We start from the raw sequence: 25538 nt of genomic DNA on the forward strand, positions 1-25538 counted from the left end.
ATTCCCTTCCTTTTTAAGGCTGAATACTGTTTCATTGTATGTATATACATCCATTCATCTATCAGTGGATACTACCACATTTCGGCTATTATATGTAATGCTGCTACGAACATACAAGACACCCTTTCAATTTGAGGGGGCATAAACCTAGAAGAATTGCTGAATGATATGGTAACTCTATTTCTAACTGTTGAAGGAACTGCGATACTGTTTTCCAAAGCAGCTGCACCATTTTATACCCCTGCCAACAGTACAAGGATTCCAGTTGCTCCACAGTCTCACCAACACTTGTTCTTTGCTGGTTTTGTTTTGTTTGTTTTTGACAGTAGCCATCCTAATGGGTGTAAGATAGCTGAATACTTCTTTAACAGCTTGTAATATCTTAGTAATTGTTTTTAGTAGTAATCTAAACAAAATCTTTAAAATTTGTTCATTTTATATTTGTAGGAGAGCCACATTTTACCACTGCTGAAAATTATCTTTTTTTTTTTTATGTTTATTTTATTTATTTATTTATTTTCTGACTGGTTAGGGGATCGCAACCCCCGGCACAGTGTGGTCCACACCACGCTCAACCAGTGAGCGCACTGGCCATCCCTATATAGGATCCGAACCTGCGGCCTTGGCACTACCAGCGCTGCACTCTCCCAAGTGAGCCACGGGGCCATCCCCTGAAAATTATCTTTTAATAAGCTGTATCAAGTAGTCTAGAGTGGGTTTTCTACAAGTGTGATATATTACAGTGTATTAGTCCATTTCTGTTACTTTTAATGAAATACCTGGAACTGGGTAATTTATAAAGAAACAATATTTCTTGCTTATAGTTTCAGAGGCTAGGAAGTTCAAAGTCCAACGAACACATCTGGTGAAGGCCTTGTCGATGGTGACAGTGATACAGGGGTCTCACGTGGCAGAATGGCAGAGCAGACAGAGAGATAGCTCCTCATGTGCTCTCCTTTTAGAGCCCTCACAACCACACCCACAACCACCATTAAACCATTAACTTATTAATCCATTTACTAGGGTGTGGTCTTCACAATCTAATCACCCCTTCAAGGCCCTACCTTTCAATTACCGTAATAGGATTTCCCATGCTCAACAGTTACAGTGGAAATTAAGCTTCAATGACTTTGGGGGGCCATTCAATCCACAGTATTCCACCCCTGACCGCCCCCCAAATTCATGTCCTTTTCACATGCAAATACATTTATTTCTTTCCCAAAGTCTTAACTTGTTTCATCTCAAAAGTCCAAAGTCCCAAGTCCTATCTGTGAAGTCAAAACAAGTTATCTACTTCTGAGATACAATGGTGGGACAAACGTAAGGTACATATTCCCATTCCAAAAGGGAGAAATAGGCCAAAAGAAAGGGGTAACAGTTCCTAAGCAAGTCTGAAACACAGCAGGGCCAGCATTAAATCTCAAAGCTGACAAATCATGTACCTTGACTTCATATTCAATGTCCTCTGCATGCTGGTGTTAGGGTTGGGTCCCCAAGTTCTCAGGCAACTCCTTTCCTATGGCTTTCCTGACCTCTCACCATGGTTTAGCTCTCACAGGCTAGCATTGCATGGTGGTAGATCTACAGATCTGGGATCTCCATGGTGATCCCACTCCCATAGCTCCACTAGACATGGCTCTGGTGGGGTTTTCTGCTTCAACTCCATCCCCATGTTTCCACTCATCCTTGCTCTACAAAGGTGACTGTGGTGACTCCACCCCTCTGTCAGATCTCTTCCTGGGTCCCCAGGCTTTTCCATATATCCTTTGAAATCAGGGTGGAGGCTCTCACGCCTTCATAGCTCTAGCATTCTCCAAGCCTGCAGATGCCATATGGATGCCACCAAGGCTTCTGGTTTGTATCTTCCAAAGCTGCAGGTCCAGCCTTACCTGGGGCCAATTTAGCCACAGCTGGAGCAGCTCAAGCAGCTGGAGTGCTGGTGCTGGAAGCAGCCTCCCAAGGTGGCATTGGGCAGTGAGCCCATGAGGATACCTCAGGCCTGTTCCCCCAGACTATTCTGTCTCCCTAGGCTGGTGGGCCTGTAATGGAACAGGAAGCCTCAAAGATCTCTGAAATGCCCTCAAGGTCTTTCTTCCCCTCTCTTGATAATCCCTTTCTTCTGCACTAATCTCCTTAGCAAATGGTCACTAGGCTACATCCTTGCTCTCATGGCCAGGCTGAAAATATTCCAATTTTTTATTCTCTGCTTTCTTTTGAATTATAAATTCTAGCTTTACCTCATGCCTTTTCTGCCATAACTCAGCATAGGCCATTGCAAGTAGCCATGCAGCTTCCTGAATGCTTTGCTGCTTAGAAATTTCTTCCACCAAATACCCTGGGTCAGCACCTTAAAGTTCCATATTCCATAAAACTTCTGGGCATGATCAGAATGCTGCCAAGTTCTTGCCAGTTCATAACAAGGATGATCTTTTCCCCTGTTTCCAAAAAGCTCCTTCTTATTACTAAGATCTTTTGGAATGGCCTTTATTGTTCATTTTTCTCTCCACATTCTGCTCACCACCATTTAACCACTGTCTAAGAAGTTCCAAACACTCTCTGGTTTACTTTTGTTCCAAACTCCCAACAGCAGCTAGGCTTCTTTCTAGCCCATGTCTTCAAATTCTTCCAGCCTCTTCTCAACACCTGATTCCAAAGCTGCTTCCACATTTTCAGGTATTTGTTATACACAAAAACTTACTTCTCTGGTACCAATTTTCTGTATTAGTTCATTTCTGTTGCTTATAATAAAATACCTGGAACTGAGTAATTTATAAAGAAACAATATTTACTCCTTTCTGTTTCAGAGACTGGGAAGTCCAAAGCTCAGGGAACACATCTGATGAAGGCCTTATCTGTGGTGACAGTGACGCAGGGGTCTCACGTGGCAGAATGGCAGAGAAGAGAGAGAGACAGCTCCTCACGTGCTCTTCTTTTAAAGCCCTCAGAACCGTGACCACCATTAAACCATCAACTTATTATTCCATTTACTAGGGCATGGTCCTCACAATCTAATCGCCTCTCTAAGGCCCTGCCTTTCAATTACTATAACAGGATTTCCAACCTTGACAGTTACGGTGAGGATTAAGCTTCAATGACTTTGAGGGGCCATTCAATCTACTGCATGCAGCATGTTTGTTTGCTAATAGATATGATGAAATAGGGAAGGGAAATTCATGATTGGAGGGCAATAGCAGGAGCAAAGTTCTTGAATAAATAAAGAGGATTGGATCTAAATAGCCTAAAATAGAATTACATACAATTCATTAATTATTAAATGAAAGAAAATCAGAATATTCACTTAAAAATGCAGATAGATTTCCTTGACTTGGTTGTGGAAGCACGTGGAAGATATTTTCTGAATCCCTCTGTTCATTTTTAATCCCTTCTACCTAGCCATAGAAGCTACTTAATAAATTTCTTGGGTGAATATAGCAAAAAATAATCTTACTGTACACGAAAGAGGGTAGCAGTAAAGACCTACCATGTCTAACATATAAATATAGTTAATATGCACCTAGTTCAATTGATAGGCTTTGTTAGAGTCTCAAAATGCTTTTAAATAACCCATATAAATAATTTTAAAAGCATATTCTGCTGAATATCCCTCTTCTACCCCCCTTAGCAATCAAAAGTAAAGAGCGTTGTAGCAATGTCTGTCTGCAATGTGACACCTCTTTGACTGATAGAAACAGCCAAACTTAATGAGAGGAAGCTAAATGGGGATATTGTTTACTGGGCTCTGATAACTTATTGTTGGCAAGCAGGTGAAACTTATCTAAGAGATAGGGAATAAAGAAAACATTGTGCTTGGTCTCCGATAAATAGAATCCAGGGGAATATGATTTAAAACAAACAAAAAAAAAAACAAATTTGCCTGACTCAGAGCTCACCAGTCCTATTATGTAGAACTCAGGATATATCTTCAAACTTTAAACACATAAAACACAGGCCTGGGACAAGTGCTAATGGACAGCTGAATGACAGTCCCACTGTGGGAGAGAAGATAGCTGTGTGTTCATCAGCATAAACAACACATTCCAAGGTTCCAAACTATGTAACTTCCCACACGGAGCATCTGACCCAGCTGACCTAGCACTGAGTGAGCCCATCAGCCTCTGAGAATAAAGCTGAAGTTACACAGACGCCAAAGGTACAAAGACAAAGCTCAGACATTTCTCCTTCAATTTAGTTTAATTCAACCAACATTTATTAAATCCCTTACATTCAAAAAAACCATGAAACAAAAAGTAGTTTGAAAAACAATACAGTGGGCACTCTGCTCTCTCCCTATTTTTCATAAAATTATGGACTTGTTCTTAAACTACAATTTGAACTAAGAAAAAGGACTCGCTTATTATTACTGAAGTATATATTATTTTAAAAAGCAATGAATGAATTTACTAAACATTTAAATTGAGCATTACAACAACTTTCAGGTGTCTTCTAGCAACGGTGACCTAAACTGTGACCACTGACACCTCCTCCCATGGTACTCTCAGGATCACTTTTGAATCCTGGATGGCCCAATCTGAATCTCAGTCTGTTCCTGGTCCTCTTCATTCCAGTCACTTGGCCTTTACTTTCTTCTTCTATGCTTACTGGTATGTGTCTGCCAGAGATTTACGGATTCCTTCTACTTTTCTACAGTGCTGCATTATTGTATTTTTAAGATTACACTGCCAATTTGTGTGTCTCCCATTCCCTGTCTCTTTCTCCTTAGTTCTTCTCTCTCTCTCTCTCTCTCTCTCTCTCTCTCTCTCTCTTCTGGGAGGTCTTCCTGTAGTTGCACATATTTATGGCGCCTAGAGCTCCATAATAAGTTATGCTACACTGTGGATTTTCTCCAGCTTTTCCCTATTTACTCCTCCAGAGAGCCTTTTTCACCACCCACCTTACTCCTGTTGTGCTTGGTTCTCTGCTCCTCTACTTCAGGAAATCCTTTGGTTTGGTCTGGAAAAGACTAACTTCATGGGAAGGTGTGTTCAGGAAGGTCACCTCCTCAGAACATAGGCCACCCTCTCACTCATTTCTTCTCCCAACACACATGCTGTGCATATCTCATTAACAGCTAGAACTAGCAGCAGAATTTGCCAGAAAAGTGTTGAGGCCTTTACATTTTCTGGCAGAGACCTTGTGATGGTTCACGTGGTAAAATTGTATGAAATTGTCAGACTGATTTTAATTTTGATCTCTTGTTTCTTTCCCAGCCTGTCACAATCACGATAATGACTTAAAATACTCTAAAAGGCAGGCAAATAGGAAAACAAAAATAGATGATCACAAATTTCTAAATGAGCAAAATATTGTACATATTTGAGAAAATTTATATTGGGTTAGTTTATAAATGTTTGAGCATTATGACATTATGAAAATCTCCAGAGTGGGGAAAGAAAGATAACCTCTGACCATGAGATACTCTGTTTATGATGTCATTCACCACTTACTGAAAGTTTTAAAGATTAACACCTTCCTTTCTAGGTTATTTTACTTGGGAATGACCACAAATGTATTGGCCTGTGAACGAAACAAAGGTCTTAAACATAATATATAGTAACATCGAGTTTAAAATCGAGAAAGGTAAAACATTGTCAAACTCATTTTTAAAGAAGTCAGAAAAAAAAATTCTGTTCATATTTTTTCTCATTCTGAAAGTTGTCCTTACCTACAAAGGTAGGTAAAGGACAAAATACACTTGCTAATTTATATGTATTTGGTATGGAAAATTTAACTACTATAGAAACTCTGTAATAACTAATACCCATCATAAAATTGCCAGCATTCGTTGATGTTTGCTGGATGCTGAGTGCTTTTAAAAACGTATCTCAGTCAGCATGATGAGCTTAGAGAAAATAATGTTAAGTGAAATAAGCCAGGCACAGAAAGAGAAATACCGCAGCTACGAGGGCTCACTCATAACTGAGAGGAAGGAAGGAAGGAAGGAAGGAAAGAAAGGAAAGAAAGAAAGAGAAAGAAAGCCCACAGTAAAATGTTGAACTCTCGGAAGGAGAGAGCTGACTACAGTTACTAGAGGTGGGAAAAGGGGAGGAGGAGGAAGGTTAGGGAGTAACTGGGTAAGGGACACAAAGAATGTTACAATTAGTAATGAGGAGCATGCTAATATTGATTTGATCATCACATATTGTACACAAATACTGATAGTCAACTCTGTACCCCATAAATATGTATGATCAAAAATAATTTTTTTAGAAAACCCTATCTCCTTAATTCTCATATCAACCTTATCAAGTAGGCATTATTATCCACTTTCCAAAAAATCCGAGGCTTAACAAGATTAAGAAATTTGCCCAAGGCCTTATACCCTAAGAGTGGAAAGTGGTGGAACTGGATTTGAAATTGGGCGTGTCTACTTGCGTATTTGATAACATTACAGTGCTTCCATGATGGAGTATAATGGCAAAACTTTTTAAGTGATTCAAAATCAACAGCTCACAGGAAATTGTTGTAAATTTCTAGGGTGAAAAATTGTGACTTTCATCAAGAATGTGAAATTATTATGTAAGTTTTTCTTGATGATCGGTAAAGCATGGAAACTATACTTATCTTAATTTGAAGTTAATAAAGCATTTTAGAATTTACAAAGAACTTCTCTGTTTGGGCTTAACTTGAGAGAGTAGGCCAAGCATTATTATTCTTATTTTACAGAAAAGGGAGTTGAGTCTTGAGGGGCAAGGTGGTGTGGCCAATGCCACACGATTAGGACACCATGGATTAAATCTTGGAGCCTGGCTCCTATCAGTTCTAGTTATATGCTTTTTCTAATACACATCAAGTAGGCTCGTGTTCATGATGATGGAAGGAAGCTCCCTGGACTTTGCTCCATGATTGCTTTTTGAAAACAAAAAACAAACAAACAAACAAACACTATAAATCAACTTGAAATATCCACTGAGAGCCTCATTCTTTAATGAAGTTTGGCACAATGGTACTAATAAGCATTGTAAAAAAATTAATCCATTCCATGCTGTATGACACAATGTGACTACAAGAAGGATGAAACAAGAAAGAGGGTGAGGAATTCCTAGTAACGAAAGGACCAAAAACCATTTAGAATCAAAGGGGTTTAATCAAGGTTTGAATAGTACATGCCTAAGCATTTTCAGGAGTTCCCTTCCATGTGCCAACTTCTTGGTTACAAATTAGCTTCCTGAATGATCTAGATATAGACCAAACATTTTTTTTCATTACACGTAATAAATCAAATTTGCTAAAACTGTAATGTGTATTATTGAGGTTTTAAAAATTCAAATTTATTTTTTAGATCAGTAAAGTAAGTTGTATAATTTAGGACATAATATATGTAACACAAAGTTTAATCGAAAATGGGGAAATAATTGAAATTCACACAAGAGAGGAAGATAACTAGCCTTCCAAAGATAATTCATACCTAAAATCAGCAGGTTTTGTTTTATTTTGCTTTGTCTAGATACTGATTTAAAACCCCCTAGTTATTAATTTCTAGTTATCCGTAGGTCAAGCCAATAAATGTAGGGCTATTCCATAGGTTTTACTCATATATCCAGTCACATATTTCATACTGGACTATTGGTTAAAACCAGGAATTACAAGAAATGCTGAAACAGAATGGAAAGCATAAAGTTAGTGAAAAGTACAAAAATAGTAGTAATACTTCAAGAGGAAAGAAATGAATTAATTTGTTCCTGACACAAAGGAAGCACTCAAGGTTATAAGAGTTTCTGATTATTGAAATAAAAGAGAAAAAAAGATTACGGTAAAAGTATGTTTGATGTGTATGCTTGAGTGAAATTCTATCTGCTATATGATATAAACACTTTCAGTTACTCAACAAATTTTCATTGAAATTAAAAACATCACAACAGATCTTTCATGGATGCTGCTGGAAATTAACCCTAAGCTGAAGCAGAATTGGCCCAGGAAGGCAAAAGGACAGCATACCTGTAGATCGTGTTAAAAATATTTCAGTATCTTGGTGAAATGCTGGGGGTCAGTGGACGTCAATTTGAGAATCACTACTCCATACAGCAGCTTTCTGCGGAAACAAAAACATAAAATTAAGAATAATAAAATATTCAAGCTGTAGTCTCTGATGATATGGTGAATTTGTGAGCCTGTGCCTTTGAGTACCCTTCAAAGGTCTCACCCAAGCCCTATATTATCACCAACATTTTTCTAGAATGTTCTTGAAGTTGCATAGGCCCCCAGTCATGGACAATCTGCACCAAGGTTAGTTGGAGGCTAACAGTTGTTCATTGATGGTGTTTGTTTTGCTGTACTCTGGGGTTGAAGAGAGCACCAGGACACTCAGGGAAGACTGAAGAAAAATTACTTCACACAATTACCGAAATGTTTAAATGGTTGCAATTGGCTGACTAAGTTGAGTGTTTCTTAAGTGTCTTATGTACATTTCCACTGCCGTTCAAGAAAAACTTCGAATTATTCATCTTGACTTCATATTTTAAAATACACCTTTTAAAGATGGAACCAAGAAAATGATAAAAATGAAAACAATTCCTCAACTGGTTAAAAAAAAATTATGAGCTACTTTATTCCAGGAGTCCACCTCTGGTATTTCCACTTCATCAAAAGTCCTTATTTTACGTTTTCTCTGGCTCCTGCATACTGATGTCTTTTTCTACATGTCTAAATTCTGGCAGTTTCACTCCAATATTGTGTTTTGTCAAGAACAGTTATAATTTTCATAAGATATTTAAATTTTTATGAATAGAAAGTGGATAAGTATTACTGTTTGCCAAAGACCTACCATTTAATTTCATTTGATCATTGATTTCAAGGATAAAGAATCCTGACTGAGGGTGACTCTTTTCCAGATTCTGAGGGGGAAATCATGCCAGTCTTCAATGAGTCCCACATAGCCATCATACTTACAATTTACACCTAAAACAGAGCTTTCCATATTGTTTGTAACAACATAAGATGGATGTGGTTAATTTTTTCAAGTTATTAAATAGCAAAAGGACCTTTTTCTAACTTTCCTATGAAATTACTTTAAGAATCTCTTCCTTCTTTATCAACAAGTACATCTGAAATACTTTATGAATTTCATTCCACTCCAATAAAGTGAGTTATATCTAACTCCCTATGAGAACTAAGTTCATATCACTTCTATTGTCTTTAAAGTATCAAGACATTTGCTTATCCCAGATTTTACCAATTAGGATACTATAAGAAATTATGAAAAATATGGAATTAAAACTACAATGTAATAGCTAATATGCCATCTCCCTACACTGTATAGAATTAAAAACTTACTTTAAATATATGTGCCAAAATATGTGTTTGCATAGTCATGTCACAGAGACCTAAATCGATTAACCTCAGGTCCTATTCTCATCCCTAATTTTGCCATGGAAGAAAAATGTCACATGAGTTGCCCACTACTAACTTTACTGCATAACTACTCTCTCCTTGCCCATGCTGAGTGTGGCATATAAAGTAACAGTTAATATTTTTATCTTGCATATCATAATATCTGATTACAATTATTCAGTCCATGTTAAAAACAAATACTTTATCTGGTGAAGATGGCAGAATAGATGGTCACCAGTATCACTCTCTCCCACAAATCAACCAATTTACAACTATAAAAATGTTACAACAGACAAGTTGGGGCCAGTGGAGCTCAGGGGAAGAGGATGAGAGATGTACAGAGTTCATGAAGATAGGAGAAACCACAAAAAGAAAGAAAAAACTGCTCGGAGTGTTTCAGGCCATGGCCACTTTAGGGCTGGAGCTGCTGAGCACATGGAGCAGGAGCTGGCAGAAGCTGCAGCTGTGCCCTTCAGATGGAGTTGCTTGGAGGTGGCAGGGGAGAAGAGGGCTTTGGTGGTCCCCAGGACAGCAAGACCACTAGGAGGGTTCCCATGGACCCACGCAGGTGTGAAGAGCCAGAACAGCTGAAAAAGGGGAGCCATTCAGAGGCCAGTGAGTCATTGAAAGGGACCAGTGCAGGGCCTGTCCCATGGGAAGTGTTTGGAGCACAGGCGGTGGGGGAGACAGGCCCACCAGGAGAACACTGGGATGCAGCAAGGTGATGGAGTTTGGATGTGTTGTCCCCTCCAAAACTCATGTGGAAATTTGATCTCCAGTATGGCAGTGTTGGAAACTGATTGAGTCATGGGGGTGGATCCCTCATGAATAGATTAATGCTCTCCCTGGGGGAGGAGGGGTCACAAGTGAGTTCTCGCTCTATTAATTCCCACGAGAGCTTCGTGTATATAGGACCCTGGCACCTCCTCTGTGTCTCTCTTGCTTCCTCTCGCCATGCGATCTGCTTGTACCAGCCAGCTGCCTGCCACTTTCTGCCATGAGTAGAAGGAGCCTGAAGCCCGTGCCAGATGCAGCTGTCCCAGAATTGTAAGCCAAATAAACCTCTCTTCTTTATAAATCACCCAATCTCAGGTATTCTGTTACAGCTACACAAAACGGACTAATACAGAAAATTGGTACTGAGGAGTGGGGTGTTGCTGTACAGATCCCTGAAATGTGGATGCAGCTTTGGAACTGGGTAATGGGCAAAGGTTGGAGGAGTTTGGAGGACTTAGAAGAGAAAAAGAAAAGGGAAAGTTTGGAATGTCTTAGAGACTTATGTGGTGGCGAGCAGAATGCTGATAGAAATGTGGACAGTAAAGGCCATGCGGATGATGAGGACTCAGATAGAAGTGAGGAACTTATTGGGAATTGGACAAAAGATAACCCTTGCTACACCACAGCAAGGAATCTGGCTGCATTGTGTCCATGCCCTTGGACTTTGTGCAAGTTGGAACTTAAGAGTTGTGAACCAGAGCATTTGGCCAAAGAAATTTCTAAGCAGCAAAGCATTAAGGAAGCTGCATGGTTGCTTTTAAGAGCCTACTCTGAGTTATGGCAGCAAAATCGTGATGTAAAGCCAGAATTTACAAGGGAATCAGAGTGTAAAGATTTGGAAACTTTGCAGCCTGGCCATGCAGTAAAGAAGCAGAGTGCTGCAGAACAATGCAAGTGTGAAGCAGATAAACTGGTTGCTAAAGACATTATCTTGGCAGTGAGGCAGCCAGATGCTAATAGCGGAGAAAATGAGAGGAAAGCGCTGCAGGCATTTCAGAAGTCTGGAAGGGTGCCCCACCCATCACAGACCCTGAGGTCTAGAAGGACTGAGTTATCCTGGAGGACAGACCTGGGGCACAGCTGCCCTTGGGAACCTGCTACCTGCATCCCAGCTGCTCTGGCTGGAGTGGCCCCAGGTATGGTTCCTGCAGCAGCCCTGGACAGTAGAAGCCTGAAACCTCAGTGGCGTCCAAGTTTTGTCAAATCTGCAGGCCGGCAGGACATGAGAGCACTGGAGGCATGGTAGCCTCCACCCAGATTCCAGAGGATGTATGGAAAAGCCTGGGTACCCAGGTAGAGACCTGCCACAGGGGCAGAGCCACTGCAGAGGTCATCTACTAGAGCAATGCCAAGCAGGAAAGTGGGGTCAGAGCCCCCACAGGGAGCCCCCACTAGGGAAATGTCTAGTACAGTCAATGCAGCAGGGCTGCTGCCAGGACCCCAGAACTGCAGGGCCACTTGTAACATGCAACACAGGCCTGGAAAAGCCACAGGCACCAGTGCTGCCCACTGGGCTGTGTCTGGCAGAGCTGTGGGAACAAGGCTGCCTGATGCTTTGGGGGCCCAGATGCCCAATTGTGCCCAGGATGCAGGAGTTGGAGTCAAAGAAGATTATTTTGGAGCTTTAAGATTTAATGTCTGTTCTGCTGGGTTTTGACCTTATTTGGGGCCTGTTTCTCCTTTCTTCTGGCCTATTCCTCCCTTTTGGAATGGAAATGTATACCCAATGCCTGTTCCACCATTGTATCTTGGCAGTAGATAAATTTGGTTTTGTTTTTCAGGTTCACAGCTGAAAGGACTTTTGCTTTTGGTCTCAGATGAGACTTTGGACTTTGGACTTTTAAGTTGGTGCTGGAGCAAGCTAAGACTTTTGGGACTGTTGGGATAGAATGATTCTACGTTGTATATGAGAGTGACATGAGTTTTGGGGGCCAGGGGTGGAATGATGGTGTTTGGATGTGTTGTCCCCTCCAAAACTCATGTGGAAATTTGATCTCCAATGTGGCAGTGTTGGAAACTGATTGAGTCATGGGGGTGGGTCCCTCATGCATGGATTAATGCTCTCCCTGGGGGAGGAGTGGTGGTGAGTGAGTTCTCGCTCTATTAGGTCCCACTAGAGCTTGTTGTATATAGGACCCTGGCACCTCCTTTCTCTCTCTTGATTCCTCTCTCTTGCTTTCTCTTGCCTTGTGCTCTGCTTGTACCAGCCAGCTGCCTGCCACTTTCTGCCATGAGTAGAAGCAGCTTGAGGCCCGTGCCAGATGCAACTGTCCCAGAATCATAAGCCAAATAAACCTCTCTTCTTTATAAATTACCCAGTCTCAGGTATTCTGTTATAGCAACACAAAATGGACTAATGCACAAGGACAGCCAATCTGCCCCCCAATCAGCACAGGACCACTCAGAGGAGACTGGTCAGGAATGCAGAATTGCATGCAGTGAAGTTTGGTGAAAAGATTCAGGCCCAGATCAGAGCTTCTACACAACCCAGGTGCACTGGGTCTCTGGAGAGCCAGAAGTACCTATAAGGTGAGCCATTAAACCCTGGGCTGCACAAAACGTCTTCCCTAGGGAAACAGCAGCAAAGCAGCAATTTAGCTTAACAACATAGCTCAAGTACTGGTACCTACAGGAAGTTCCCCCATTTTAGAAGTACGCAAAGGACAAAAAATTAATTCCAACCCAGGCACACCATTAGCGCCTTGGCACCTGCCAGGGGACCTGAGGCATGGAGTCAGGGACTGGACACCTCACCCACAACCAGGCACACCACCAGCACCAAGGAGCATGCCAAAAACATCATCTCCATGTGAATGGCCCACCATAGCCACCACAGTAACCACAGCTGCCACACAAGTGGCTAGATGTCACAACCACCATGCAGATGGTCTGCCAGCCACTGGAGTGCATTGACACAAGGAGAGTCACCAGCAGAGACCAAAGAAAAGAATGGGACGTCTGTCTCCACAAAGCCCATTCCAGAGTGACAGAATAAGCATCTGCTCTATGATAGTTTTGGGGGACCTGAACACACCTTTCAGCATTGGACAGATCATCTAGGCAACACATCAACAGAGTGACCGTTACTCTTTCAGAGGGAGAGAGAAATCTAGGGTTATCAGTGGTGGGAGTGGGGAGGCAGTGGGGGATGGGGAGAGATTGGACAAGGGGCATAAAGAATAGGTACAATTTGTAACAATATATATACTAATAATATTGATTTGAACAACATATGTCAACATTGAATCCCAAAAATATGTATAATCAATTATGATTCAGTAAAAAAAAATATAGATATATATACTTTAGAAGATCTAAAACTACTACAGAAAAAAAAAACCCCACAAAAAAACAGGTATCATTGTTACTTCAAGATCAGGATTTCCAGATTTTTTCTTTAGTCAAAGCCTTGGGTGAGGAATTTAGGGCCGGGTGTTCAAATATAGTTCTTCACATCTTAAGACAAAGAGTTCTATTTGATTAATCTAAGAAAGCCTTTTGTATTAGATAATTCACAAAGTATACCAAAACAGAATTTATTCTTTTTCGGGGGGAGCTGGCCTGTATGTGGATCTGAACCCATGAGAATTTATTCTTTTATATGATATAATGTATAGCAAAGGTCTGGATTCAAACATTAAGTGGGATTTAGCAACTGTGTGACATGGGCAATTTACTTAACCTCCCAAGGTTAGCTGCTTCATCTCTAAAATAGAGGTAATCATCACACTAGTTCCTTAGGGTTATTTCTAGGATTGAGTAATATAACATACAAAGAGTGTTTATCAAAGAGCTTTGCACAAAGGAAATGCTTAATAAATGCTAGCTATTTTTAAATAATACTAAACATGAGTTCAAAGAAGCTACTAATGATAAGTTTAAATTATGCAAATGAGTCTCATGAATCTGTTAGCGTGGTCATTCATGATTTTGAGTCAGTTCTCTTTCTATATTTTTAAGTAAAATTATCAAAATAATAATGCCTTCACTCTTTGATATGCTCTTTAGTAACAAAAACTGACATTAAAACTTAAAATCCAAAGCAGCAGGAAAGACTAGATCTGAAGAGGACTTTAGATATTATTTTATACAATCTTCTTGTTTTTCATGTATGAAAACCAACAAATATGATGGAACATGGAGCAAAAGCCAAGACCCCAAATTCTAGTTCAGTACACTTCTCAAAACCTCAGACTTTCTCCAGACATCATATGCTTTTCATGTCGTGGTCATTTGCTCAATATGTACAACACACACAAATACACAACACATGATGGAAATTATGGTGTGACTGAGTGTGTATATGAAATTAGTGTATTTAGTCCCTGGGATACAGATACCATAAAAATAAATTCCAATAGTTTAAATTATATAGAGTATGTTAATTATTTCTCTTCAAATTATCCTTGTGTTATCTCATTTTATTCTTAAATCAATCCTATAAAATAGAAAGAACATATCTTATTACCTGCATTTTAAAGAAGAGGAAATTGAAACCCAGAGAAGGATAATTTCACAGCTAGTCATGGGTGAGACAAAAACCAGGTCTTTGGACAATGGTCAAAAGTTTTTTCCACTCTTCTTTGCTTTGTGATGGTGTTTTAAGTTATGAAATTGATATCCTCTGTTTATCGTTAATAAATATTAAATGTGTAAAAACTGAACCATCCAAATGAATGTATATTTTGACCTCTATAAAATTAAATATGCATCATTGGTTATATGTTATCAAGAGTTCAATCTCAGAGAAAAGGTCATAGTTATTATTAGCTTTACATTAATTTAAAATACAAATTGACAAAACTTTTATTTCCTACAATGTATCCTTCAAAAATAAATTTAAGGTTACAATCAACTAGGAATAGAACGGTTAAAAATATGTCACTAAATCAAGTATCAAATATTAATCAGTTACCTTTTAAGACTCAAAAAAGCCTTTCATATTTGAATGCAACGCATAGAAGATAGTTTACAGGTAAATCATAAGATTCTGAGTTGAATTTTGAAATGATCTTCACTTGGAAGTGTCTCTTTAAAGATATCCCAAAGTGTTGCTAAGTAGAGTAAAATAAATTCTACTGAATGTACTTTAACACTATGATAGGTTCTATTGATGTAAAAGCGTTATCACTACCCACCCTGGGCAGATAATACCTTTCCCAAGGCACTAGGGCAATAAAGATTTGCCTAAACCATGCTGTCAGGATCGTAAATCCTCTCTGAAAAAAGCAGTCTACCCCTTTGCCACGTGTACTGCTGGGATCAGGAGTGAGCACAGGGGGTGCTCAGCTGATGGCACCTTCGGGAGTGGTGTGCACAGCCATGGCTTGGAGCTCTGGCAGTGGTGGAGCGAGTCTCCCAACCCATCCTGGGGAGCTGGCCAGAGTTGTGCCTGGAGTTTGTTAAAAGGCAGATGACATGATCATGGCAGGGAAGGGGAAGAGTGACTCAGGTTATGAGATTGGTTAGATTAACGTGACTCCAGTTTAAGGTTCTAGGGACAGGGCTACTGGCATAGTAAAAAGAGCATGGTATTTGTAAATTGGACACATCTGAGTTTGAATTCCTGTTCCTCAATTTGTTTACCACCAGCATGACTTTAAGCAAGTAAGTGACCTTCTCCATTAAAGCCTATAAAATACAGCCTTAGAAAAGTTGCTTAACCTTTTTACGCTAACTTTCCTCATCAGCAAAATGAGATAGTGCCTCTTAGGGTTATGGTGGATCAATGAGTTAATATATGTAAAGCCCTTAGAATAGTGCCTGGCATATGGTAAGCCCTGTCTAGGTGTTAGCTATTTTCATATATTGTTCTCTCTCTCAGCCTCTGCTTCTTCATCTGGGAAATGGGGATAAGAGAGTATCCTTGTAAAGCTGTTTCAAGGTTTATGTGAAAATTGAATACTTACTCTACAAAGGTAGATGTTATTGTTGTTTTTATAGCTGTTAACTTTGCTGTTATTTTTTCCCATTCATGTTACTTAGTTGTGTTGGACTGTGGCATACACTCTCATGCTACCTGACAAAAATGAGCTGAATCTTCCTCTAGTTATAGGATGGCAGCTGTAGTGGATTGAATTATGTCCCCCCAAACTCACTGGAACTTGAATTGTGTCCCCCAAGTTTTATGTGTGAGAAACTTAGCCCCCACTGTGACTGTTAAGAGGTTGGGAAATCCTATTATGGTAATCGAAAGGTGGAGCCTTGAAGAGGTGATTGGATTGTAGGACCATGCCGTGGCGAATGGATTAAAAATGGGTCATGGGCACAGTTCTGAGTGCTTTAAAAGTAAAGGAAATTCTCTCTCTTGCTCTCTCTGCTTCCACTATCTTGCAATGTGAGACCCCTGGGTCACTGTCACCACCACCAGTTGGACTTTGGACTTCCCAGTCTCATAAACTATAAGCAGTAAATGTCGTTTTTCTTTATAAATCACCCAGTTTCAGGTACTTTGTTATAAGCAACATAAAATGGACTAATACAACAGCCTATAAGACAAGTCTGGAATTTAACCTCAGGATTGCCTAAGTAGTAGAAGATACTATTCCCAGACAAAGTAAGTAAATCATTGATATTGAGTTGGGTTAAAAAGGTCCTCCATACAGGTGATAAAATAAGACTATAAAATTCAATGTCAGAAACACACTTGGGTTATTCAGTTTTAAGATCACCAAGCATAAAGCCAGAGCAGTTCTTCCATATATACCCTCTGCCATGTGGCTGCTAACATTCATTCAAGAAAAATAGATTGCCAGAGTCAAAGCTAAACCCTCATTGTAGTCTCAGTTAAGACTTGAAGATATTCTTCAGGTTAGACAGAGATAGATGACAACAGGTGTGGTCTACAAATTTGCTGATCATTTTTCTACATGAGCTTAGCACCAACATTGACAGTGTTGTCAGCAATAATGTATCCCGGGGGCAAAACTGAACCTTTATTGTAGGATCAAGATCAGGAGCAGACAAGCAAGGCACTCATTGCGGGTGCAGAAAACTCAGCCATCAAGATAAACAATATTGGAATGCAATGTTTTTTTTAAAAAAAAAATCAAAACTAATGCAAAAAAAAATCCATGATAAGCAAAATATCAAAATTTGAAGTAAAGTCAGTAAATTAGTCTTCTATGGCTGCCGTAACAAATTATCTTAAACTTAGTTGTGTAGAACAACAAAATTTATTTTCTTACAGTTCTCTATAACTGTATCTTACAGTTCAGTCTGATGCGGATCTCACTGGACCACAAGTAAGATGTCAGCAGAGCGGCATTCCTTCTGCAGGCTCTGGGGGAGAACCCATTTCCCTGCCTTTTCCAGCTCCTAGAGGTTGTCTGCATTTCTTTGCTAGTACCCTCCTTTCTCCACCTTCAAAGCCAGCAACAGTGGCTTCAGTCCTCCTCACATGGAATTACTCTGCCTCGTACCTCCCTCTTCCACATTTAAGGATGCTTGTGATTACATTGGACCCACCCAGCTAATCCAGCATCATCTCCCAGGTCAAGGCCCTTTACTTAATCATGTCTGCAATGTCCATTTTGTCACATAAGGTAATATACTCACAGGTCCAAGGAGTGAGTCTTGGACATACTTGGAGGCCATCGTTCTGCAGGTGCATGATCCTGCCTCACTCACCTCACCCTAATTCTGGCCCTGCTGCATTGTTAATTGACAACTGAAGTCATTTCAGTCCTTAGTTTTCTGGATGGGTAGCACTCTAGTCAACATACCATTATAAAATCTGGAGGTGTCACCAGGTGAACCTGTTTGGAACACGGCCCAGAAGTATACAAGTAATTGGAAAATATCAAAACAAACAGGATAAATAATTTGTTCATATGCAAAGGCAGAAGGGTTTCAACTTTTGGAAGCTATTGAAAAGCTAAAACTCATCTCTAAAGCATCGGTGACATATTCTGTTATTCTAACATTTTTACTCTATTACTTTTATTTTAGTCTTGACTTATTTTATGCACTACAAACGTTTCATATGAAAGTTAGGATTTTTGGTTCTTAACATGAGGAAGATTTACCATCAATTTTTAGCTAAGTTAAAGCTCCATCCCTTTCTTCTGAAGGAAACTGGGGGCTCTAGGATTGCTTTCTGCTCATATCAAGTGAGGTTTGGTGTTACCGTTTCTGGCAACTCTGAGAATACCAGTGCCTACTCTAGACCTTATGCTAAATTTTTCTTGATCTTCCTGTGCGTTTGTCACGAAATAGATATCAGACATTTTTGCAAATGTTAAAGCATTGAGTTTTCAAAATAACCCGGGGAATTAAATACTATCTTCTTTTACTATGTCCCATACAGGTGGAGTGACTTCCCCAAAGGCACTGAGCTCCATCATGCTCTAAGACCCCTGCCCTTTCCACCTACCCTGACTCCAGTTCTTATCTTGCAAACACACTTGCAGAACATCATGATTGGGGGAATCATAGAAGCCTATGGATATCCAAATACAAGCTTAAATCAGGAGATAGGTTCCAGACCGTTCATCTTTCCTTAGGAGTATTTAAAGAAGATGAGAAATACACTGTTCAGGGAACAACATACCGAGAGACCTCTTTTTCACAAAGAAAAAGTCTGCTAACAAAAACAATCCTTAAAACTGTATTAGAAAATTGAGCAGTCCAGTTTCTGAAGATGTATTAACTACTCTATTTCTGATCAAAGGAAAGAAATTCCACTTGCTATCAAAGTGTTCAGAGAAGCTGAGAGAAAGACATCTGTTTCATTAATAGTATCCTTGCCAGAAGGGCCAATTAAATTAAGATGGTCTCGTTTCCCCCAACAGACTTGGTTCTAAACACATTACACAAGTTATACTCAGAAAATTTACTGCTAGGAGACCATTTATACCCATTAATACTAGGGCTTTCTTTTGCAATCTTTTTCTATGAAGGAAATTCCCATTGTTGTCTTAAAATAACAGACATATTAATTTGTACATAAAAGAGCAAATTCCTCCTATTCGTGCCTTTAGCCAAGGCAACCAGTGCCAGCAACAGGATCAGCAGGTGTAGCTTCCAGCATCCTCTCAGTGCTGGCTGCAGCATCAAGAGAAAAGCCTGCAGTAATCATCTCGAAGACAGCACATCAGGGGCTCTGCCTACAGTGCACTTGCCAGCAGCCGAAAATTGCCATGTGGAGGTCAGCGAGAGCTCTAGGGCCATGGGTGCTTCCTGCCAAAGCAGAGTTCACTCAAGGGTGCTCACTGCTCCAGAGAAACAGCACTCAGACATTCCACCCTGTAGCCCATCCTCTTTTCTTCCAAGCCCCAGCATTCCTCCTCCAATTGTTGCCTTCTCAGCTCAGACCCTGAAAACAAACTGGTCAAACGTCATCATGGCAAAATGCCATCTCATAAACATCAAGAGGAACAAAATAAAACAAAACAAAGAACATTTGTTTTGGATAACTTGCTGGTGGAGATACCAAACTATAACATACAATTTACCTGTCCAGGACTTGCTAAAATAAGTTTTCCTCAATAAATAAACACATTAAGAATCTAGCCTTTCTGAGATGTACTTCTTTTCAAATAGTAATCAGGATACATAAATAATTTTTATTTAATTGAGCTGATGTTTCTCAAATTCTGTTAATCATCAGAATCATTTTTGAAAGCTTCTGTAAATATAGATTCCTGGACCTCCACTTAAATCTAATGAATCAGAATCACCCAGAGAGGTGCCAGAGAATCTGAATTTTTACCAGGATGATGGTATTTTAGAGGAATTTGCAAAGGAAAGTAAGAAACAGTGAGTGACAGTGTTTGGCTATAGTACAGGGAGTAGCCAGACCAAAGGCTGGAGATTTAAACCAATGACCAATTGAGAGACCACTGAATGTTTGGCAGTGTAGTGCGTATTTAATTTCATAAGAGATGGGATCAATTAACTAAGACATGGAGTCAGCTGGTGATGATACTAAGAAATGCAATTTGGGAATATGAATTTGGCAGCACTGTTCACAATGGACTGAAGAAGTGAAGGAGTTTGGAGGGTTTGCAATGTTCCATGTGAAGAGTAATGAGCTCATGGTGTTTTATGGTGGAAATGAAAAGGGAATTATCGACGGAAAAGACACTGCAGAGGTAACCCCAGAGAACCTGGACTCTGATTTCCTGTGAAACATTTGCAACACGCAGGTGAAGGCAAAGGCAGAAGAGTGGGTCCATGCATGATGGGAAGAGGTAACTTTTAGACTCATCAGGTACTGTCCTTAAAAATGGGAGTAGGAAAATGGTGTTTACTTAAAGTCACGTACAAAAAATGCACTGAGAACAAAGCATCTTACTTTTGATTTTTCACACAACTAACTTTCAAAAGTAAAAACAGGGAGCTTCTCAATAAGTATAACAAAAGAATTAAAAACAAAACAAAACGACACTTTGGTTTTCTGCTATATCATGTCAGGAGAAAGAGGGAGAGGAAGGAAGTAAAAAGACCACCCTGTAACCTCATCTGCTACCAACCTCCCTCATGCGCGCCACTCCATCCACACTGGCCAGCTTGTTGCTTCCCAGCAGGTCAGGCCCACACTGCACCAGGACCTTAGCATGCATGGTTCTCTCTGCCTGGAAGTCTCTCCAACCAGAGAGCCATGTAGCCAGCTCCTCCCATCCTTCTAGAATTTGCTCGAATGTTGCTTTCTCCATGAGGTCTACCCTGATCACCCTATTTAAAATTGCATCTCACCCTCCACACTTTGCACTCCTGATTCCCACTACCTAGGTATTGTCTTTTATTATTTATTTATTTATTATTTACTTACTTATTAACATCACTAACAGTAAAGTCCCACAGGGGCACAGATTTGGTCAGTTGTGTTCACTGATGTATGCTGCAGTTAGAACAGTGCCTGACACATAGTAGGAGCTCAATAAATAACTGTGAATGGATGGATGAGGAGAGACAAAAATCCAGAAGAGTGACATAGGACTCTAGGGGGAAAAAAAGACTGGGGAGATAATGAGAAGCAAACAGTTTAAGTAGAAGGAAAAAAATAAGGATGAAACAAGACTACAAAGGAAGGAAATAGAGGGGGAAAGAAGAAATAGTGCAGAGAAATCACTGTGGATTATTTAATGCTATGTTCCTTTGAAATGTTTTTATTTACATTCTCATGTGGATGAATATTTTTCTAACTCTGAGAAATAAAAAATAATTTTAGAGAGCTATCTAATTTTCATTTTGGTTTCTTGGCAATTATTTAATGCAAATTAGGAATAAAAATAACTCAAGTTCAATTGGAAAAGAACTTCAGTTTGGCAAATGAATCTACCATGTTCATCCTATATTGTTTTTTTTTCATGTTTCAAGAAAAATTTAAAAGGACCCTTAATGCTAAAAGGTAACCCCAAAGCCATTTTCGATAGGAGCAGAAATCATCATGAAAGCTGCTGGGCCAGGCCAAGATCAGGTGAGAAAAGTGAAACATTAGCCTCCAGTGCAGAATTTAAAGGGCACCAAAATACCCAGTTATCAAGATAAATCATATTTTAATGCAACATGCTCAAAAATTAAAACCAAAAAAGTCTGCGATGACCAAAATATCAAAATTTTACGTAAAGACTGGCAGCTGTTTGTTTTAAAACCCCACCGTATTTTGCACAAAACATTGGGTAACATGGAGTTTTCTATAATGTTTTTTGATTGTAGAGCTTCTATGAACCTCTACTTGATTCAAAATGTGGGAGGATATATTATTGTGTGCACGGGGGTGATCATTTTCCTTTATCTCTGACTCCAGTGTGGCTCCCCCCATAGCACTATAGCTGGAGCCTTTACAGCAAAAGAGGTGGGCTTAGACACTTAGCAAAACTGTTTCTGAGGTCTGAATCCTGAAAGATAGCAGATACCAGCTCTTAAAATCAAACAAAATACCTTATTTTACTTGATTTATTTCTTTACTTTGGTATTGCTAATATGGAATTTCTGCATGTACAATAAGACTTTATGCAATTTTTGGTCATTCAGACAACTCAGAATACTGATCCAACTCCTTGGGATTTGGTGTTTTAGACATCATAAACTCAGTCTAATTTAGAGCCTATAGAGGCATGAAGTATCCAGCAACAGATGCACCTAAATCTACAAAAGTCAAACAAATAGATTTTTCCATCCTTCTGCCAATAGTTAACATGCTCAAATGGAAACAAAATGATCTTTTCCAGGCATATCTGCAGCACAGAAACATGATTGATCTTTTTGCATGATATATTTATGTAAATATTAATCAACAGCTTTTGATAAAGAAAAATACAGCACATGCTTAAGCAAACACACGCATATGTTTTTGAAAAAATATTTTAAACACAAGCAGCTTTGCGGAAATTCTCAAGGATTATTCCAAATGTTAGCAATTATATTCTCAAAGGAAAGATTGGTCTCTATAAATGAAATAAATGCAGGGACTTTTTTTTAGTACTTGCGATTGTGCAACACAGATGTCAAGATATGTTTATTCTAAGAGTTGGGAAAATAAACACAATGCTAAAGACACAAGACCTAAAAGAAATCAGGAGAGCTAAGCAGAAAAAAAAGGAGGTTGGGGAATAAAAACCTGTGCATTATTTTCTCTTCTCCTTTCTATTTCCTTTCAATGTCAGTTTATCAAAGCATTGCTTTCATGAGAGCTTAATGCTTGGACAGCTCTATACTGAAAAGTTGGGAAGGAACAGAACCATTTGTTAAGTATCTATTTTGTGCTAGAACATCAGCTAGACTCTTCACATTTATTATTCTGCAAAGTAGGCAATTCTTACTCTCCAAGAGAGATTAAAGAAATTCAAGTTATAGAACCAGTAATATAATATCTATTTCACTTAGCTTTTATGAAAGATTAAAATGGCTTAAAAGATGGAAAGTATTTAAAACAGTGCCTGTCATGTAATAAGGAAATATAGGCCATTTTTATTATGTCATGAAGTGACCAATATGTACCTCACTTTCTTTAAAATATAACTTAATAGAGTAAAATGTGTTTCATTTCTATAATATTTGTCATATCTCTGGTGTTATTGATTCACAGAAGTAGCATTTCTTATATTGGCATTTCTCAGTAATTTTATATCAATAATCACCATTATAATCTAAAATTCAGGTAAAAGTTAAAAGTATCAAAGCAAAAGTATCTGGAAGGAAGGCCTCCCTGTACCTAATTAATAGAGTAAATAAATCATATAATACCATTTAGAAATTCAACCTGCTGCATTTGCCCAATCACACAAATAAACCTGTAAGTGATCTCTCTATCAATGTATGTTTAAATGTGTCACAGGTCAAGTCAAGACTTCACTGTCTCCTCCCTGATGAGGAGATAGAACAGGTTTCAGAAAGCCTTAGCCTAAATTCTCACTAAATTCTTTTGTTTCAGAAAATATAGCTCTTTTAAAAAGAAATGTTGTCTGTGTTAACATATAATAAAACTATTGTTATCTTAAAATAAATATAAACGTATATTCAAAATTTTCAAATATTAAATATTTCTAATATTTAATACCTAATAGTAGATATAACCCACAGAAGCAAGAGCTCTCTGAGGAATCACAAAGATTTCTAAGACTGTACAAGAAAAGACAAAAAGTTTAAAAACTGCTGTTGTAGGTGCTATTTTGTACTTTTTATGGATAAACTGAGGCTTGGCTCTACCCAGCCATAGTTGTTCCAAAGCTAATTGGGCTGGGGTATGAGCGTGTGTGTGTGTGTGTGTGTGTGTGTGTGTGTGTGTATTTATGCACATGCATACCTTACATATCCTATGGATGTCTACATATCCATGAGTTTGAAGCAAATGTGGAAATTTATCAAAGTATTCCAGTGCACAGTGTTTCATATACTTTATTCTATGTCCTCTTCTAATAGCCTTATTAGGTAAGTATTATAATCTGCATTTGGCAGATGAGGAAAGTAAGATTTACAGAGGAAAGGGGCATTAAATAACAAAAGTATGAAAAATGGGGTAGAAATAACAGACAGAAAGTCTGTCTTCATTTAGAAGAGTAATATTCTTATCTGGGACAGAAAAAATTTTTAAGGGTGGAGTGGTTGAAACAGAACAAATTTGAGGGTAAGCAATCACTCAACCACAACAACTCTCCTTGTTTGATCTTGAGAAATCATTTATCTCTATCTATACATAGAGATAGGGAATATTAATACTTGATCTACCTCTCTCCATGCTTCTAAGGATCAAAATAAATGCAACGAATACAAGCTGTGAAGTCCAGAAGTAATCAACAAGGTCATATTGCATAGATTCAGAAAGCACTGTAACTGTGCAATTATGATTAACTTAAAGATTACTCATCTTAGGACTTTCTACTTATTATAATGTTTGATAATTTCTTAATATCAAGTGAACTATTTTGGAGTGTTTTTCCTTGTTTATTATTTCCAGCTTGTATTCTTACTTCAGTGTTATAGTTCCTTTGGGTTGCTATAACAAAATGCTTTAGCTGGGTAACTTATAAACAAGAGAGATTTATTGCTCACAGTTTTGGAGGCTGGAAAGACCAAGATCAAGGTGCCAACAGATTTGGTATCTGGTGAAGGCTTTTTGCTTCATAAATGCAACTTCCATGTGTCCACACATGGCAAAAGGGACAAGAAGGCTCCCTCAACCCTTTTCTATAAGGGCATGAATGCCATTTATGAGGGCAGAGTCCTCATGACCTAATCATCTCCTAAAACCCCACCTCTGAATACTATCACATTGGGTATTAGGTCCCAACATCTGAATTTGGGGGAGACACTAACATTCAGATCATAGCATCATGTTAGTTTGAAATCATGGAGGAGCCAAAGGCAGCCACCTCCACCCAGAAACAAGTGAGAGAGCAATGCCTGGGGTCCTAGGCAGGAGCTGAGGGCAGCTCCTCCTCCCAGGCAGAAGGCAAGAGAACAACGCCCAGGGTCCTAGGCAGGAGGTGAGGGCAGTCCCCTCCATTTGGAAGCACTCAAGAGAGCATGCTAAAAACACCACTTCTGTGTGGGTGGTCCATCACAGCTACTGCCACAACCAGGACTGCCACAAAAGTGGCTTGACAGAACAGCAGTAGCCACAGACACTGTGCAGGTAGCCCACCAGACATTCAATTGCATTGACACAAGGAGATTCACCAGCAGAGACTGGACAAAGAAGAGGATAACTCTCTCCTCGAAGTCCACCCCAGAGTAATAGAAGAAGCAACTGCTCTGCTAGATGACTAGACATCAATGTAGAGATACTAGAAATACGAAAACCCAAGAATTATGACACCACCAAAAGAATATAGTAATTCTCAAATACCAGACCCTATAGAGCAGAAAACCCTTGAAGTGACTGAGAAGGAATTCCGAGCAACAATCTTAAGGAAACTCACTGAGATATGAGAAAACTCAGTTACACAACATAGTGAAAATGAGAAAAAAAATCCAGGATATGAAGAAGA

At 39.2% G+C, this 25538-nt stretch overlaps 1 long non-coding RNA gene across 1 annotated transcript in view; it reads right to left on the reverse strand.

The window, feature by feature from the left end:
- LOC134391562 (uncharacterized) overlaps positions 1–25538 on the reverse strand; it is a 243809-nt gene that overhangs the window by 17643 nt on the left and 200628 nt on the right. The window contains exon 2 of the long non-coding RNA XR_010025010.1: positions 7936–8029. This is a non-coding gene — a long non-coding RNA (uncharacterized LOC134391562). The remainder of the gene's footprint in view (positions 1–7935; positions 8030–25538) is intronic.

Source organism: Cynocephalus volans, chromosome 12 (genome assembly GCF_027409185.1).
Source record: "Cynocephalus volans isolate mCynVol1 chromosome 12, mCynVol1.pri, whole genome shotgun sequence".
NCBI lineage: Eukaryota > Metazoa > Chordata > Mammalia > Dermoptera > Cynocephalidae > Cynocephalus > Cynocephalus volans.